Source organism: Thermobia domestica, chromosome 1 (assembly GCF_964235325.1).
Source record: "Thermobia domestica chromosome 1, izTheDome1.hap1.1, whole genome shotgun sequence".
NCBI lineage: Eukaryota > Metazoa > Arthropoda > Insecta > Zygentoma > Lepismatidae > Thermobia > Thermobia domestica.
Window position 1 is genome coordinate 101,864,179 of NC_137454.1, and position 21,596 is coordinate 101,885,774.

The window sequence follows — 21,596 nt, forward strand, 5'->3', positions numbered from 1 at the left end:
TTTATGCAACAGTGGGCTCCACCAAAACTGTCATATGATAGGTTTTCAGAATGACAATGTTGTTGGAACATGAAATATTAGACCAACTTTCTAAACAACGACTTTATACATTTTATTAATGTATTTTTTTTCTTTACGTTTCAAATATCCACTATACATCGTATTACTAATACCGTATATACCTAATTGTTTTATGTAATAGTTATTGTATTATTATGCACATATAAGTAACACAAATAAAAAAAATCTTTGAATCTCATTTCTTTAAAGTAAACTGTAAAATTACATGGTTAAAGAGCTAAAAATATAGGATAGGTTAAAGAGCCAATCCTTTGCCACGCCAATCAGGTAAGATTGCTGTTACTTATCTCTTGAAGACTCCGTTCCATCATTATCATCATCATCATCTTGTTGCCCAGCGTAGCGTAGTCGCTAGCGCTCTTGTCTTTGGTGCAAGCGATCGTGTGTTCGATTCTCAGTGGGATCACTCAGTCGAAAGGTGTAAAAACCTTTTCAGGCCAGCTATCCTGAGGGAGGTTTTTCCAGGTTTTTTCTCATTCATACCAGGCATATGCAAGGATGGTACCTAACTTGAAGTTCTCAAGCCGCTTCTTTCCTTCTCCACTTCCTCGGATAATGTGATTGCCAAGAAAATCCACACGCACGGTGTTTCTCCACCATAAACTTACTTGACACGAGCTTTGATCGAACAAGGGATCAATCCAGGCACGTAGCCAAGGGGCGGGTCCAGGGGGTCCGGACCCTCCCCTTCGAAACCAGGAATGGAAAAATTAAGGAAGGATGAAACAAAAAGAAACGTGGAAAAGAAGAATCAGTGTTAAAAATAAAAAGCTACAGCAAGCTTTGGGTTACTCTTTCTTATGAGGAGATTTGTATTACTTGCAATACATGGTGGCGAATGAGCGGAATATCCTGGAAAATCAGGGAATTTAAAATTTCTAGAAAAGTTCTCAGAATTTCTGTTATTAGTCAGGATATTTCTAGCTTTCGAAAGCATAGTGCCATTCTGTAACAGTGTGGGCATTTTTTGTCACAATTTTTCGTCATCTCTTCTCTGCAGGCTTCTGACGGCCCACAAGGAGTCAGAGAAAGATGGAGCCCAAGAATTAGAAACACAACGTTTCTAAGTGACCCAAATATGCGTATTAGTGCTCGCCCCCCAGAAAAAACTCTAAATGATGGCGCTGATTAGGAACTCATGTTTTAAAATCAATTTTAATACATAAAATCTGATAGTAGAAACATTATAGATAACCTGATTCATCTGCTTTATTTTAAACATTGTACAGAGTGGCCCGTATTTATCATAAGCACTTTCACTGTTTTCCGGGCAAGTTGGAAATAAAAGTATCACGGTTATGAAAAAGTAGAAATTTAATGTCTCAAATGTAAACTTAGAGAATTGTACAAACATATTTAAAAAGATTTCCTTCTCTTTTGTAGATAATGATGGCAACTGTTCTTTCTGCGAACTCAGTTTAGACATAGGCGTGCCTGTACTCTCTTGTGCACAACTGTAACAAATTTGATGCAAAAAAAGAATTATTATTTATAATTTTTCATGTTTCATTTACATTCATATGAAACAAATATGTAATAAAATACCATTAGAAAACAGTAGTCATGGGGAGACATTCATGCCCCGAATACCCGAAATGGTGGGCCTACTATCTAAATCATTTCAGATAAATAATTGTAAAGGCCCAGGGGTAGAAGTGGATCTGAAAAGGTAGGGGTGCGCTCGTATCTTTACCCATTGTATGTTTTTTTTTTACAAAGTGGGGAGACGCCATAGATATTTTTGTAATAAGTGGGGGACGACCTCCACCCGCGTTCCGCCTTACTTTTACTCCTGTATAGGCCTATATATGACATGTACTACGTATAATGGCTAATTAAGCTTCAAGTTTGTGCCCTGAAATTCGGACTAATCCACTGCTTAAGATGAATACAAGTATTACAAATATTAAGCTACTAAAAAGATTGTCCATTAATTTTATGATTACGAATATTACTTTTGTTAATGAGTAGCCATGTATCAGTTGGCAAACAAGTACAAGACCATGATTCGATTTATGAGCACCAAGACACGCACACGAGCATAAAACTATTGACATATGAAAGTGATAGTTAAAGCGGAGTTACCTGGTTATTTTTATTTGATTTTTTTTTAAATGCAACTTGACGTAATGAATAGATTGGTGAAGGGCCCGATTCCTAGATGTGACCACATCAAGGTCATTTGCAAAGTTAAAGCTCAAAAACCCTACCATAGCATTACGCTTCGGTGGACTGTTCTGTACGCATCTTTTGCAGTATGTTTTAAGCAAGGACGAACTTGAGCCTGAACTCAAAATTTAATTTAAATTTCCTTTGAATATTAAATTGCTTTCGGTGCTGCCGTGGCTCAGTGGTAGAATACTCCCCTCTGGTATATGGAGACCCTGGTTCGATCCTAACTCTCGCCAGTTGATCTTTGTAATAAACAAAAGTCGCACCGTCTCTTATTTTCCTCATTCCACCATTACCGTCCATTACACTATCGTCTCCCTTAGCATTGGTGCATTATCGCGGGACGTTAAACAAAACAAAACAAACAAAACAAAATTGCTACAGCAAGCTAAAAAGATCTTGATAAATTGTCTTATCTCAAATCTTGATTTGAAATTATAATTTCTGAGAGGATCCAAAGATCTGAATATTAAATTGAATCATTTTACGCTCCAGTTGGTATATTTACACAGTCACGAAAGGTAGGACTGTTTAGCAATATTTTACAACAGATAGCGAACAACATTCAACAACTTGTACTTGATGCTCGTACAAGCTAGCATTTTATGCAGTCCGAGTTAGGGAAGGGGTGCTTATGTAGGGAACATTCGTGTTAACGAAGGTGGGTATGTGTATAATTGGAAATCTCGTTGTTTCAACATATCTACTTAAGGACACAAATGCAGCGGGTTTTATAAGGTTACTCCATTCCTTTCTCTCTCCCTCTCTCTTCTCTATTCAGTCTGCTATCCATGTCAACAATGCTGTCTGGAGAGCTTCAATGTATTACTTATAAAATTTAATTTCCAACCTTATTCAAGATAAACCAACTCATCTCTTACCTACTTTTAGTTAATTGTGCATAAGTGTGTTGTCTTCTGAACCTCCGTTAGGGAATCGCTGCGTAAAACAAAAGTGGACAGGGCAGGTTTGGGGGTAGTGTATACTTAAACTTGCAATCTGGAATTTTTAATTGCGTAAATTATGTAAAAATATTGGGAAACATTTTGAAGGTAAACAACCCCGCTGGGTCCGATTTAACTGAAAATGTTGATATGGAAATCAATTTGGCGTCATCGCTTCACAGATTTTCTGCCAATCGTATAGCGCCTATTTTTCTCTACTTTGGTCGAATCCCTCACTAATTTATTAGATAGATTAATACTTTTGGGGCAAATACTGAAGAAAATAATATTTTTTTAGTTTTAGTAGTATTCCCTGAGCGTTGATGACTGAGTTACTTTCATTCTTTTATGTAATAATATGTATCATAAAAACATACACTATTGAAATTTCCGGAACATGGAATTCCACCTTCTAATAAAATAAAACATTCAGGTTTCAATCAATTTGTACTGAACAAAAGAAATAATTGTTTGCGTTAAACCTTTTAGATAATAAAACTCTTTTCAAGACAAATCTTATTTACCTTAACCTTTTCAGATGAACATGCCACTGGAGCCAAAGAGAAAACGCGACGTTGATTTAATGATCCAAGATTAATTTGATCCATCCTCGACACTTTTTTCTGCTCTACATATTTTTACTGACGCTTAAATTTGTAGAACTTCGCAAACGATCGGGATTATGAAATATATTGTATATATTGTACAATATATTTCATAATCCCGATCGTTTGCGAATATATTGTTTTCGAAGGTGGAATAATTTCATAACATTATGATAATATGATGTGCGGGCTTTTCTGGTCCAGAGATATCTAACACACACACTTAGGTATTATCAGAGTTTTCCATCAAACCTATCTGGCAAATAATGACCTTAATATATAGGCCCAAACCAACTTCGCTCCAAAAACTTATCCAGTATTTTAGTTGTTTCCCATGTAAAATTTCTTCATAATTGCATTTGTAACTCTGCTTTTACCAATAGCGGATATAGGTGGATTTCGGGGCTGGAAGCGATATTCATGACCTTTCCAATCATTTCACTATTCATTCTGTATTCTTATTCACATACGTCTTCCACTTTCAATACATTACTTTAGAATCTTCAAAAATATAATTTTCATGTAATCAATCAGGAGCCCTTGATGAGAATATTTATAAAACAATAATCAACTTTCTCCTTTTGTTTCTTTGTTATAAGTTTGACTCACTTTTAATCTGCAAGTGTAGTATATGAGGCGAGGAGCTGTAGTTTAGCGTTAATTTGTACAACATTTACTTCCACTAGGAATCGAATCTTAATATCTAACAGCGAATAAGTCCATTAGTGAAACTATGTTTTGTTCTTTGTGACTCAATCTAGTGACATCGAACACAAACGTTATATACAGGGACGGATGAAATAAGATGGTTGTTATAATTTCAGTAAGCGGTCTAGAGCAGCCGTGGACAATCTATGACAGTAGAGTCATTAGTAACTTCCAACAATTCCTAAGTGAAAAACGCGAATATGACTAAACTCGCGAACCCGGCTTTTAGGCCTCAATTGGCCATGTGAGCGATAAATTACTGTAAGTGCATTGAGCATATAGTCCCACAAGTGAATAGCAAGCCCGAACCCGTGTTCAAGCGAATGCACATTCTAGTGAGGTTAGTGAGCAGTGAGCACGTGGGTGTTCTCGAAGTATCTTTGACGATAGTGACCACAAGCCCAATGACGTTAATGAGGTTAAGGCGAATCTCATTGAGGGCACAGTGCGAACCTGAGGTACGAGGAGCCTAAGCAAGAGTAGGGAGTGAAAGCCCAATTGTAAATAGTGAACCTTAGTCCTTTTGAGTAAGTTCCACTTACAAAAAGGACATCTTTGGTCTCCATGTACACTTTGATGTAATTATAAGAGGAAACCATGTCTGTTTGTGCTTCAAGTTAATACCTAGTAGTGAAAAATCACGCTTACAGATGACGCTACCTACACTGCTTGTCTGCCTGTCACCAATAGATTTTGCTTGCATGCAGGCAATTTGCACACTTTTTAGAGAACTATTTTTGCGATTTAGTTGCAACTTAATCACAACATTTTTTAAGTTTAATTATTTTCAGGAGAGGACAGGAGTTGTAATAGATTTGAGTAATTCTATTTATCTATTTGTGCAGTAATACCAGTATATTATGACGATTTAATTACAACTTAAATTGTGTTCTTCCGAATTTATTATTCAATGTTCATAATAATTATGCTGATTATGAATATACTTTACTCTTTATTAGGCGTAGCCAGATTTTGGTTTTTCTATCATTAATATTTGTGCAAGTGTATGTTCATTACCACCCATGATGTAGCCATAGTGTCCAATAATCTTTTATCTCGGACGTCCGTGGAAATTCTTGGTTCTGTGGGCAGTGACCATCTACCGATCCTTCTGACTCTCACACAGACTATACCAAAAACTGATGACATCACTTCAACTCCTAAATATAACTTTACTGCAGCAAACTGGGATCGTTATCAAGAGATTATCACCACCGACCTCGGCAACCTCACTCCCACACTGGACTCCATTGCCAACGTCGATCAACTTTGCACTACACTTGAGACCGCAATCATCCACAGTACTGCAAGTTCCGTTCCAAAATACTCACAACCTAAGAGCCGTCCAAATCTCCCTTCAGGAGTATTAGATATCCTAGCACGATCCGATCAGTATTTGACCGAATATCACCACACCCATGATCGTCACTTCTTACACTTACATCGTCAATTCCAGCGCATGGCAAAACATTATATTATTGCACGAAAGAGACTGAACTGGCGACTATCATGTAACCAGCTACGTGATGAGCGCAACCCAACTCGATTCTGGAACCTCTTCAAACGACCAACATTTCAGAAGCATAGACCACAATATCCGTTACTTACTAATGGCACTGCCCCTACTACAGACTTGGAGAAAGCCACTCTCTTTGCAAACCATTTTGAAGCGGTTTTTACCACCCACTCTTCCCCTATCTTCACTCATCCTAGTTATCGGCACATAACTGCAGTCGGTGATCCCGAACAAGCACGATTTGCGGCAAACTTCACTTAACTCCCTCAACCCGACGATCCACTACTGGCACCCGTTACTTCCACCGAAATCCTAGAAGTCCTCAAATACCGCCGCAATACCGCCCCAGGTAATGACAATATCTCCTATCGTCAACTTCTCCATGCGCCTGCAGTCTTTCTACTCTTACTCGCTCATCTGTACTCCACGATACTTGCAACCGGCTATTTTCCAACGGCGTGGAAGCTTGCTAAGATAGTGGTCTTTTTAAAACCGCAAAAAGACCCCTCCTCAGTGGCATCATATCGACCAATTAGTCTCACGAATGTTTTTAGCAAAACATTCGAACGTATCCTTATGAAGCGTCTGCAGCCATACATTACAGAAAGGGCGATCATTCCACCTACTCAAGCTGGTTTCCGACCTTCCTTTGGCATTAACGATCAACTTGTCAAACTTTCCTCCTTACTGGTCAACCATTTTAACAAACGCCTCCCATCCGTCCTTGTATCACTTGATATCGAAAAGGCTTTCGACACTGTTTGGCACGCTGGACTAATCTACAAACTTACCTCCCTTCTGCCGTTTCCCTACGTGCGGATCATAGCTCAGTTTCTCCACCATAGACTAGCTTATATCCAGATTAATAATACCAAATCTCCAACCTTCATACTTCGTGCTGGCGTTCCCCAAGGTTCCGTGCTATCACCCCTCTTATATTTACTCTATGTCGCTGATATGCCTCAACCTCCGCCTCCAGTCCATATGCTCCAATTTGCCGATGATACGGCGTATCTCGCACTTGGGTCTTCCGTTGACCAAATTAATCACCTCCTTCAACGTGCGCTGAATAATCTTGCTGCTTGGAGCCTCAAATGGAAGCTTAAACTAAATCCAACGAAAACGCAGATTACCTTATTTGGCCTCAAAAGGAATAAGTTTTGCCCTACTCGCAATCCCGAGCGCCTCACGATTACCCTCTTGGACTCTCGTCTTCCGGTCCACGATACCTTAAAATATCTTGGTGTCACATTCGATAAACACCTCACATGGAACGCCCACCTTCGTCCTTTGGAAGCCAACATTCGCCGTCGCCTTAATCTCCTTCGACATCTCAAAGGCACTACGTGGGGTCTTAACGCCAAATTGCTTCTCTACACCTACAATGTCTTCGTCCGACCGGCACTGACACACGGCCTTCTTGCCTGGCTATCAGCGACTACCAACTTTTATGCACGCCTCAAAATCCTTGAACGACGTGCACTCCGCATAGCATATTTTCTACCGCAGCAAACACCTACTGCAGAGGTCTACCGACGCACCACTATCCCTACACTTCTTCCCCATCTCCGACGCCTTCGCAGCCGCTACATCTTTCAGCGCATTTCAAATGCCCATCCTCTACTTAACGAACTCTTGGACCAAACACCTACGGAACCCAGATACGCATATCCGCCTCTCGATCATCTACTGGCCATTTACGAACAGGACAACTCCCCTGAGACGCACAACTCACTTCGCCGTATCTATCACCACTATGTCCACATCCACAATCCATGATCCCACACATGGATCTCTCTGCAGTTTAGCTTCCACCGTCTGAACAGGACCACATTCCCAATCTATGCCCCACTCCATGCTCATCCATAATCGACTTTGCTTCTACAACTCTTTATTAGATGACATATCTGCGTCTTAATCTTGCGTAACAGCCTGAGAACCTTCTCATATTAATTCGTCAAACCTTTTCTTCTATCACTGGCCATAGAGACGGCATAACCGTCTGCGGCCCGCCCATCCATCTATGGGAATGAAAGCCATATGAAAAAAAATGTTCATTGTGAGTAAACTCGAAACAAGAAACAAGTGAATATCGTTTCACTGTGTCAAATTATAGTAAACATAAAAACTGTGCGAATTCAATACCCATTCAAACTTGAAGTAATACATCTATAACTACTGATTTCAATAGAATAGTAAGATCAAAGATTGAACCTGTTCCTCGGATGCTGAATTAACATAAAACAATTAGATCTACTAGCTATCCCTCGCTGCTTCTATGGCGATAAATGTTGAAACTAGAAATTGTTAACTTGATTCAGTTTTGGTTTGAATATAGGATTAGGGGAGGAGATACTACCTATTGTTAGGTCGTTGAGTCGATTGCAGGAAACCATATATCGATATCTCTTACCGTTTTTGCTCTATGGAAATAAGTATTGAAACTCGAAGTAGTAGTAAATTTCAACCGCTTAAGGTTTGGTTAGAGCGTTGCGCGTTTTGATGTTCTCTTATTGACAACCTCAATCGATTGCAGAAAACACCTTGTCGCTATCTATTACCATTTTCATTCTATGATGTTGTTGAAACCAGTTAATTTGAACCAATTCCGTTATGAATGGAATGCTAATGGAGAAGATGGAACATATTTTGGGTACGAAGAATCGATTGCAGTAAATCGTTTCTCGATATCTATTGCAACTTTGGCTCTATGAAAATCAGTACTAAAACCGGAAGTAACAGTATATTTTGAACCACTTCCGATTTTGGTATGGTGTTGGAGATTATTATGGTATGTTGCCTTAAAGAACTGAATCGACTGCAAAGATCAACTTCTCGCTATCTGTTACCGTTTTCGTTCTATGTCGACAAATGTTGATACCGGAAATAGATAATATGAACCATTCCGGTTTGCAAAGAGGCTTAACGGAATAACTGGAACTTATTTTTAACACGGTCAATAGATTACAGAAAACTGCATCCCAATATACCTTACTGTTTTTTTTTTCCCTCTGATACTCTGATAGTCGACAGACGGGACGGACGGAGAAAGTCGTTCTTCCCACACTTACTCATATCATAGTTTTGGAAGTCAAAAAAAAAAAAAAAAAAGCTGAAATGTAAATAACTACAGTTTTTACAAGCTTTTAACAGAGTACAGGCAAGATATAGTGTACAGCGGACTAAAAACTCGGGAACAACTACATTTTTTACAAAGCAAAAGTAGTTTTAAATTATTTTCAAGTAGGCATAGAATGTCGGATACGTAAAAGAAATGTCAAAATTATATGACACTTCTAGTGGCGTATTTACGATTTTGTTTCTGAGGGGGCTTTGCTAACTTTGTTCCTGGAAATGTGAAAATTCTGCAAGATATTTCATTTATTTTAATGTAGTAAACACAATTTCGGTGGGGGCTTAAGCCTGGAAGTCCCCCCTAAATACCCCACTGGACACTTCTATATTTTTTGTTTCGTGAGGCTTACTTTCACATTCCATCTACTGGAAACGTAGTTCGGAGTTTGAGAAACTTTAAAAGAAATAACAATGATCGTGTATTGTTCGTTGTTAAATTGGAGGAATTACACTAACCCTACACTGAGAAAAAAATGTTGAGTTGAGTTGATTTTGAGTGTAACATCACGTTCAGCAGCTAGGCTATACTGATTAACGTGGGATCCGAACCACATGAGCTCCGCCGGGAGAAAAAATGTAGGTGTAGTACTTAACAAGGTAGGTTACATGCGTAATTCCTGTAGTTTTTGGACTTACAGCAGACATATAACTAAAAAGGCATGTTTTATAAAACTTTCCGTATAACTGTTCTATCTCTACGTACTTTCCGTATGAAACAATATATATGGTAAGGATCTCACATACAAATGGACGTATATAACATATAAATGAGGAATGTAACATAAGTATATGTATGCGATATATGGAAAACTGTTAGATGCCAGACATCCTGGAATGGCATAATGTAACATCTAAGGACAGTGACTATGTAGCATACAGATAACGTATGCTCCGTACTGATTTCTGTAGTAACCAAAGGATTCCTTGTATTCATACAATATACCGCTGTCCAGAGAACAGATTTTTCTCACTAGTCAGTGCATACCATGATGGGGATAATTTTGTCCGCGTGTTCAAATTTTCAAGAGTTCTTACTTTTTTCATTTTTCATTCGAATGTAAGATTAACTTTTGTTATTTTATTATATCATATGGAATATATTTCTATTTTATACCAAAAATAAATAATTCATGTAGTGCGGGCTTATTTGACCCTTCCCTCCTTGGTAGTACGTGCAATTCATCATAGCTTTTGCCCAAACCTAGGTCCAAATTAGGGAAAGCGGGAATTAGGGAAAGCGGGAAATTTCTTTTAAAAAATTCCTTTCTGAACGTTTGGAGTCCTCTGGAGCGACTTTGGGTGAGAGCACAAAACACTAATATGCCTTATAAAATAAGTTGGGACATCGGGAATGTTCCTGCCAAATACTATTTGGATATTGGCCAAATATTATTTGGTGTTCTTAGTCCTGTTTACAAATAAAATGATAAGGTTTTAAGTATACTAAAATGTAATAACGTGTACTAAAGGGAAAATCACACAGATTGTATTTTATAATGATGGTTTCCTTCTTCCTACTAAGTGTATTAAGGGGTGCTGAGTGATCAAAAACAACAAAACCTCGTCAATGTTTCAACACTTCAATTTTTGTTATGTATGTGGTGAAGTCACATTTGCAAAGCAGAAATGTCCATTGACGCCACTTGTGAAGACAGAATATTTTCACTATTTTGGTGTGAAATTATTGGACCAGGGCAAGCCATGGGCACCTCATATATTCTGTAACAGATACTGTGTGCATGGTTAGAAAAGAAGGGACGTTCAATGAAGTGGAAGGAGCCAACGATGATGTGGAGGGAGCCAACCAATCATTTCAACGACTATTATTTTTGTTTGGTACCACCAATTAGACAAGGTGCGCCCAAAAAGAAGAAATGACCTACACAATATTCCAACATCCCGTCAGCCATCAGACCGAATCCTCATGGCAAAGATCTCCCTATATCTAATCCTCCAAATAAATATAGTGTGTAAGACGAAGAAGATGAAGAGCACTCAGATGACATGGAGGCAGCACCTGGGCCCTTATCAACTGATATGGAATTTGTGGTACACAGTGCAACACAGAAGGAGCCACACCTACTTTCACAGGCCGAACTTAGTGATTTCATTTGAAATTTTAAGCTGCTTAGGAACAAAGCTGAGCTTGCTGCATGAAGACTTAAGAAATGGGACATTATTAAAAGATTATATGAAAGTATCATATACAGGAATAGTCAAAAGCAGTTTGAGGTTTATTTTACTCAGCAGGATACCATGGTATTTTGTCATGACGCCATTCATTGTTTTGATGAAGAAATTGCATTTCAGATACAAACCACAGGTCAGACAGATCATAGACAGCTCTAAGTTTAGTATGAAAGCATTCTTGCTCCACAACTCCAATTCTCTTCCATTATTGTCTGTTTGTTATACTGTCCTTTTGAAGCAAACATCAAAACATGAAACAAATACTCGAAGCAATAAAGCAATGTTCCTCAAGGGCAGTTATGTGGAGACCTAAAATTCATCACTATTGTGTTAGGGTTGTAATTGGGTTTCAGGAAATCCTGCTGCTTTTTGTGTGAATGGGATAGTTGGAACAGGTCTTTACATTACACGAGAAAGATGTGACTCCAAGAAGAGATTTCCAGCTTGGTGAGAAAAATGTACAACATCCCTCTTTAGTTCCTACGAAGGACATCCTCCTGCCTTCGTTACATATCAAACTGGGGTTAAAGAAATAGTTTGTAAAGGCATTGGATAAAGACAGTGAAGCGTACAAACACCTCAAGAAACTGTTTCCTACGTTAAGCGAGGCAAAATTAAAGATGAGGATTTTCATAGGTCCACAAATTCGTAAATTGCTATATGACGAAATCTTTGATCAGGTCCTTTCTGGTAAAGAAAAGACTGCATAGAATGCTTATAAAGATGCTGTAACAGATTCCTTGGGTAATCACAAAGCGGAATACTACATTGATCATGTGAATACACTGTTGGAGACGTATCATGAGTTAGGCTGCAATATGTCAGTCAAAAACTACTTTCTCCACTCACATATAGACTTTTTCCCCAGTAACTGCGATGAAGTGAGTAATGAGAATGGTGAGCGTTTCAACCAAGATATTACCACAATGAAACACAGATATCATGGTAGGTGGAAGACTGGCATGCTTGCTGACTACTGCTGGACACTGATAAGACACTAAAAGCACACTACAGGAGGGCAAACAGAAGCCGTTCAAGTCTATAAAGATTACAATTGGTGCCGCAAAACAAAGACTAACGCCAAGAAAAATATTTCAAGTGAATGAAACTAAAAGTTAATAAAGTATAGCACTTTCTTGCAAATATGTTCATAATATATGCATTTGTAAAATTTAAGTTTTTCTACAACAATCATTTAGTAGTAGAATACTGTTGCTACACTGGAGAAATGTACCAAGGAAATATCTAATATAAATAAAATATTTTGTTTGTCTGTGTGTCTGTGTGCGGCCTGAGGACCAGACGAGTGGACCGAGGGTTACGAAATTTTGATCATGGGTACCTTGGTCCAGGTCCCAGACCAAGACGAACCGTGTTTTGAAAATTCGATCCAGGAGGTCTAAGGGGGGCGAGACAAGCAATCCAAAATGACCGACATTAGTGTCAAATCCATAGTTTTCGCTGTCGCTGAGATCAATGATGACACTTCCATTAGTGATGACTCAAATTCAGCTACCATTGTATGTGGGCCGGGATCACCTTTGGGTGGAGGTACCGAGACGCGTAAAAATTATCCAAATTACCGATATTAGTGTCAAATCCATAGTTTTCGCGGTCGCTGAGATGAATGTTGATACTCCCATAGGAGTTGTCTTCTAAATACAGCCCCCATGCTAAGAATGGGTATTTCAGCTAGTGTAATATATAAAATAAATTATTAACATCCAAAGCCAGATTACAAGAATTGTTTCTCAAAACCAGCATCTAATAAAAGAAATGTGAGGTCAGATTCGTTTTTCTTGTCCCGCAATTAGTAAGAATCAAATATTTTAGAAAAGAAAACATTCAACAAGTAATTTTTTACTGTCCAGTGTTATTAATCATATTATTAGTTTCGTCCTTTCTTATATGATGATTTCTAGTGGAAATGACACAACTTTTGGACTCAGATGTATCTACACTTTTGGATAGTCTATTATATCAGCATATTACACTTATAGCTATATACAAACTGTGTATTTAGTAGCTTGTATTTCGTAACATACATACTAGAATTCTTTGTCCAGCAATATATCTTACGTTAGTAGTGGAGAAGTATAGAAGTGTATTCCTTTAAAAAAACAATATTAATAATTTGATTGGCGTTGCGGAATATGAAAAGAAAGCAAAGAAGATGCAAATGAGGAAAATCACACAAATAAACAGCATATCCAATGAAAATGTTATTCTTAAAAAAAAAAAAAAAAAAGTGACCGTAAATATATGTTTATATCCCCAAAATACCTGCCAAATTCAGATTGTAACATAAGATATGCTGTGCTATAATAACATAAGCAATGCCATATATGTAGCCATTTACAATAAATTCAAAGTAGAACTCTTAAAAAGATTTCTTTTTTTAAATTTTAGTTCAAGAATTTAACCGAAAGTCAATAGATATAATAAAGATTTATGTAAAAACAGTGTAGGAAAAGTTAACCCTCTGCTCTTCCCTCTTGGTAATATCATAGAGGACACTGGCCTCGTAATTCTAATGATAAGATAAAGTTGCACATTCAAGGCCCCGCACATAAAAAATTCAGACATGTGATGACGTGTACGGTTTGGCCATCATGGTCTCTGGTGATACTGGCAGTATCAATTTCGCTTTAATTGAAGTAAGAAAAAATGAAGTTTTTCCCACATTGTGACGCTAAATTAACTGTACCTCGAAGCGTAAAGCGAATGTAGAATAAACAGAATTTGCTCGCTAAATTCTATAGAGCTAACTCTCGGCTTTAATCCCTTTTCAAATTACCTAGATATTTGCACAGTGCACGTTCTCAGCACAATGTATACTTTATTCATTATATACATTTATATGTTCTCATGCAACAACTTAAGCGTGCGAAAAATTATCTGAATGTTTGCACTGAACTAACATATATTTTACTCATCGGTTTTCCGTCCCTTAAGGTAAATACGGCGCTGGCTAATGCTTTTGTTAAACTGTTGAATTTTACAGAAAAAGCGGTGGAGTACATTCCCTCAGTTATTATAAATGTAGTTTGACGTCATTGACTTATATACTGCGTAATCAGTTCACTTAATATCATTCACGTACGACTATAAGTACAAACTACCCCTTTTTGTGCTTACTTGTGAATACATAAGCGACTTTACCCATTGCGTACATAAAACTATAAAACTGTATGGTTTAAAGAGGGAACAAGCTTGTCTAAGTACCTAAAATAAACATGAAGGTATACCACGTATTGATCAGAAAGTGTTTTAAATAGGGGAACATGAAAGGAATATTTTGCCCGTTATATAGCATTTCTGTGGAAAGGGATTGCTATTGCGTAAACAGGACGAGAGCTGAGAGCTGAGAGCTTTTAAAACAACAATTTTGAGGGAAGTACAAGCTTGTGCGACAAGAAATTAAAAAAAAAATGTGGGTGGATTAAATTCCACAATGAGAAACTTCAAAATATATAGGGCTACAGGTCATCGAATATAAAAATAAACTTTCGTCAGAAATACAATTATTTGGAAAGTTATCGTCATCATTCTGTGAAATGAAATATTACAGTTTAACATCTCACATATATACCCTTTATGCTAAAGGAGGCAGGCAATTAATACAAGTGAATGATGATGAAAGAAAGAGTGGAATGGAAATGTAGGAGGAAACAAGGATACCGCGAAAAAACCCAAGGAGCGATGTTGTCTATCACAAACTTACTTCGACGGGGATTGAACCAGGGACTCCACGTGCCACAGATAAGTTCTCTACGATTGAGCCACCGTTCCCCTAAAATAATTCAATAATAATAATATTTTTTATGTGTCCCCTTTACCGCCGAATGGTAAACACACATGCTTTTTGTATGAGTGTCTTTAGTTCAATTCCAGTTGGAGCACTTACCTGAGGAACAAATCTAAGTAATGTTTCAGATCCCACTTTAAACAGAAAACTTTATCTCATATGGCCTTGCTGCTGAAAAAGAATGTTAAACTTTAATAAACTAACCCATTGTCATTTAGCTTTCGTATTTGGTGTTGTTAGACACGTTTTCTACAGTATATTACCAAAAGATTTAGATGATACATACGTGTATTAATTTATTATTTAAGACGTTTTTTACGCATGTCTCGGATTTGTAACGTAAACGTTTCGTTCAGTAACTCTATTTTGCACTAGTATACTCATTATTCTTTAGCACACTGTATTCTTGTGAAATTCACAGATTCTTACTTACTTCTAAATAAATATGCAGGATTGAACACCAATACATGAAATCACTAGAAAAAGTTTAGAAAATTACACTTTTACACTTATTTTGGAATGTGATAAAGTGGTGGGGGAGGGTTCATAAGTTTTGTGCTGAATACTATTGCATGTAAAGAGTCTGCAGAAATATCCACACCTATGATATTACTCGTACCGTAGATTTATGGGGGTCCGAAAGTTGAAATTTATAATTTTGATGACATGTTTGTGGCGTAATATCTCAGGAGGGCAAAGTACTAAAATTTGCTGCGTAGGCCACAAAGTAATTCTGTATGCGAATAAACTATTGCAAAAAAATTCATGACTCATATTACATGGAGAAAAAAGTAAGGACATGGTAAAAACGTGAAGAAAGCATCAGCATAGCAATGGTCATAGGCCTGAAAAATTTAAACGTTTTGATATGTTTCATGCTAGATTTCATTCTTTTCTCTTTTATGTAATACCAGTGATGATTTTTTGCAATAGTTTATTCACATACTTTGTGGCCTAAGCAGCAATTTTTAGCACTTTGCCCTCCTGAGATATTACGCCACAAACATGGTATCAAAGTCACAAACTTCAACCTTCAGACCCCCATAAATCTACGCTACCACTAGTATCATAGATGTGCATGTTTCTGCAGACTCTTTACATGCAATAGTATTCAGCACAAAACTTATGAACCCTCCCCCATCACTTTATCACATTCCAAAATAAGTGTAAAAGTGTAATTTTCTAAACTTTTTCTAGTGATTTCATGTATTGGTTTTCAACCCTGCATATTTATTTAGAAGTAAGTAAGAATCTGTGAATTTCACAAGAATACAGTGTGCTAAAGAATAATGAGTATACTAGTGCAAAATAGAGTTACTGAACGAAACGTTTACGTTACAAATCCGAGACATGCGTAAAAAACGTCTTAAATAATAAATTTTGAAGGTATAGCTGTTCTATCTCTTTATTGATTCATATTGGTATTCCTACTGGTAATGAAAAAAAAACATTTAAATTACATTTTTTTATTTTAATGTTTGATTTCACTGAGGAAAAATAATGTAGGTGGCGTACTTAAAAAAATAGGTTACATGCGTAATTCCTGTAGTTTTTGGACTTAACGTACAGCAGACGTATAACTGAAAATGCATGTTTTATAATACTTTCTGTATAAGTGTTCCATCTATACGTACTTTCTGTATGAAACAATGTAGGCGGTCAGGAACGCACATACAAATGGATGTATATAACATATAGCTGATGAAGGTAACATAAGTATATACATGTGATATACGGAAAACTGTTAGATGTCAGACATCCTGCAACGGCATGACATGTAACATCTAAAGACAGTGTCTATGTAGCATACGGATAACGTATGCTCCGTACTGATTTCTATAGTTAGCAATAGGATACCTTATATTTGTACAATATACCGCTGTCCGGAGAACGGATTTTTCTCTGTGCACATCATTATGTTCTAATATTGTATCCAGATGCTACGTGTAGCATATCTTCGGAATCAAACATACGAGAAGAGCAGGATTTTAGTTTCCTTTTTACTTATGCAGTGGCATCTGTTTGAAGGCTACGAAGAGATCCAAATATTTTCTCCAATTCCGTTGCTATAGTGATACTGAGAAGACATTGTCATGGATACACAGCAACGGTTGCTCACGTGGTTTCTTCAAAACGTAGAAAATTATTATTTAAAAAAAAAGTTGTAACTAGACATCGTGTTCACAGAACACATTCGATCATATTAGTCATAATTTGTTTTCTATGAATTTTATTAAATGTCTCAAGAGATGTCGCTAAATATAAATTGAAAATGTATATATTGTAACATATGTTAAAGACGATATCTTCAAATTTACGAGATATCTACGTACGTATCTCTCTATCATATATGAATGGTTCGGGCTAGCATAATGGTATATCAAAGAGGGGCGAATTTAGAAGGTAAAAACAGGGGGGCAGTCAGAACCCAGACTATGATAGGTACTCTGCAAAAAAAATTATAGGTAAATTTACAAAAACGTTGACAATCTGTTTGTCACTCCTCTATATAAATCAATTTACACCTATAAAGTAAAATTACTAATATGAAATGTAAAATTACATTTTTGTCAATAAAAATATCATATTTTCTTATAAATTTACTTTAAATTTGTAAAAATACAGCAAATTTTGTAATTTAATCAAAGGAAATGTAGATCAACTTAAAAAATGATTACTATATGGTTTTGCATTGATGTTTGGCAATTTATTTACAAAACTATTTTTCATTCTATAGCATGTATATCATAAACTTTAAAAATATACAAGTAATAGCTTAAATGTTTCTGTTACTCAAAAAACTGGGGCTCCGCCCCGGACTAGATCCGTCCCTGCTTTCGAGTAAACCGGAAAAAAAGGTTGACCATTCTTATGCACTTCAGTGCAATCCACTACTTCAACTACCATCTACAAAACATTTTCGAAATAATACTAGCGAAACGAATGTTTATCAAAGATCGCCGATTGACCATGGGACAAATGGATATTGATCTCTATATCTTACTTGAAGACCCGAAATTGAAAAAAAAATTAAGGCAGATTCCGAGCCTACGGATGGCCACATTCTATAAAAAGAAAAAACTTGATCTGAAAATTAATTAGTTGAAATCGGAAAACGGAATATTTTTTGACAAGCAAAAATTAAAAACATTTTTTTTAAAACGTAAATCAAAAAGATTTTCTAGAAATAGAAAACGAAAAAGAAATTTTTCCAAAAATGAAAAATGAAAAATTTTTCAAAAAAAATCGAAAATTGTTTCGAAAAGCAGAAAACGAGAAAAATTTTCGAGAATAAACTATTTTTTCGAAAACCGGAAAACAAAAAGATTTTCGAAGCACGGAGCAAATGAAAACCTATTCGAGAAGTTAGAAACGGAACGTTTTCTAAAAACGAAAAAAAAAAAAAACTGAATTCATTTCAATTTTTAAGGATTCTAAACTATACTATGCATAGGTATAGGAAGCCTGATAGAACGTATATGTTCGTCTGTCTGTCTGTCTTTCTGTCCACCATAGACAGGCGCCAAAGCAATAACAGTAAGAAATAGGGAGAAGCTCATTTTTGGAATACGTATAGGTTTATCAAATTTATTATCCTCTTATATTAGCCGGTACAAATAAATCACTTCCGGTTACATCGTTGAACAGAAATAGTAATATATAGCAATAAGCACGTTTTAAGAATTGATTCAGTATCCCAAAAATAGATACCATTTTTACGTTTATATCTCTGCTTAAACCGAAAGTTGTAATAATCCACTTTTGGATTTAATAGGGCCTGTTCATCTCTATAGAGCAAAATTGTAACTGCTAGCGAGATGGCGTCAGAGTCCAAATACCTAAGCGACATCTTGATCTTTGCCCGTAGGATTTTAGTGAAATTACTGGATTTCAGTGAATCCAAATCTATTTTTGATGGTATATAGCTTGGGTACCAAAGGTCTCACACCATAATATTTCACGCAAGCTCAAATGCATACTAAGCACGTCAAGATTTACTAATCATACCAAGTTATGTCAAAATCAGATGAGTTACATTAATCGCATTTTAATCAAAACTAAACTTGGATAGCTAATTACTTCAAAGCTCAAAATCCTCATCACCATAATATTTCACAAGTATAGCCAGCACGTCGAGGTTTACCATCATGATAATTATCGTCAAGATCAGATAAGTTTAATCGAACGGGTTTAGTGAATTTTTTTGATTTCGCTAAATTTAAATCCATTCTTGATGACCAATAATTCGGGAGCATACATAATATGTAACAATAGTACTAAATATGCCAAGATATACCATCATACAAATTTTGGTCAAGATCAGATGATTTCCGTTGATTGTATGCGTTATACAATATTCTTTAGTTAACTTCAAATCCATCTTTGATAACTAATAAGACAAAAAAAGTCTGTACATCATAATATTTCATACTGAATTCGAATATTAGACATCAACTATGATTTATATCGGATAAGTTCAATAGAACACGTTTTAGTAGAGTTGTTGATGTCAATAAGTTAAAACCCAAAGTTGATTAACGATAGTTCATGAACCACCGACCACACTCTATAATATTTCATGTACTTACAAAAAGCATCAAGATCCACTTCATACTAATTTTGGATGTGATTGGATGAGTTTTCTCGATAGTATGCCTTTGCACAATACTCCTCCAGTGAATCCAAACCCATATTTGGTGACCAATAACTCAGGAACCAAAACCTGTGATCAACAGCTTAATATATATAAAGCTTAATATATCCTTGTGATCGATTTTTTAAAAGCTAAAATCAAACGAAGGATAAAAACTAAAATAAAACTGTTTTCGTATTTTCTCGAAAAACAGAAAACGAAAAATTATCGAAAAACGAAAAATCATCGAGAAACGAAAAAAATATCAAAAAGTAAATCATTTTTCGTAAAAACTAAAAATCGGAAAATGAAATTTCCCGAAAATTGATAAACGAATTTTTTGAAAAAAAAATCATCCCTAATCGAAATTGCTGATCGATTAACACATGTTTCACACATCAGACTGTGCCAAATACTTTTTACACAAACTAGATACTTTTCACGTCCATTTCGCTGTCGTGGCATCCATTGAATGTATGTTTCATTTATTTATGTTGAATTTCAATGTATGTGATCCCATGCGATAAGAGGAAACAAATACAACCCTGTTCTTCGAACGTAAACATTCACATCTATAAACTCTTCCGCAGAGAGGGTATTCTTTTGTGTTTGTGTGTATGTGTGCTACATCCGATATTGAAACAGCTTTTAAAACCAAATATAACTCTACCTCAGGTTCTGACAATGAAATACATATGCATACCAGAAATACCTGTTGTGTCATCTAATTTCATCCTATTTCCAGACATGCAGTCATTATTCATCATAGTGGAAAACTTCAAAAGTGTGTTCTCCAAAGCCAGTTAAAGATCCTACCAATATAGATTCAAACAATACACATCTTCATAAAGCAAAATATTATATCTAAGGGTGAAATTCAGATTGAAACCTTCCTCTCCTTCTCCTGCAAGCTATAATCTTTCGCCAGACATACAGGCAGATTTTCGACAAAATTTCAGTGCCAATGATTGTCTACTACGCTTATACGTAGTTACAATTGGAGGGTAAAAGTAACGGAAAACACGAGGCACGTAGTTCCTAGACTTCAAGAAAATATCTATATCGTCCCTTCATTCCCTAAAAATTACAATGGTAAAAATAGGTACGGCCGACGGCCTGACGTCATACGTCCCACTAACCTTTTTTGATCCACTTTTATCCCTAATTACGATTATAACAAATCATTATTTTAACAAAAGAGACACTGACCAAAAGCTTAAAACTTTACTTTATTTTAAATTATAATTTGTAACTGTTTCGGATGTTAAGGAGACGAATCACGCAATTAATTGGGATAAGACGGAAGTATTGGAGATGGAGAAAAGAATGATAATAAGGAAGTGGAAAGAAGCGGATTGGATAAAGAAGGTAGGAAGAGATAAACTGATGAACTGGACAGGGGGATTACCAATTAATGAATCATGGCAAGGAACACGAAGACTTATAGGATGTGCTGAAGGCCTCGGTAAATAAGAAAAATAAATAAATAAATAAAAATAAAAAAGTACAACAATGACTCTATATATGACTGTTAAAAGAATTTAAAATTTTTTATAACAATGAATATATATATGACGGTTAAAGAATTTAAACTCTGTTATAACAACATTTATATATATGTCTGTATTTTCATTAATTTCGATCGTGTCTGAAGAAGGATATGCTAGATATCCGAAACAGTTACAAATTATAATTTAAAATAAAGTAAAGTTTTAAGCTTTGGTCAGTGTCTCTTTTGTTAAAACAATTAATCCAAAGCCATGAATAGTCTTAAAATCATTATTACAAAAGTAATCTGACCTAC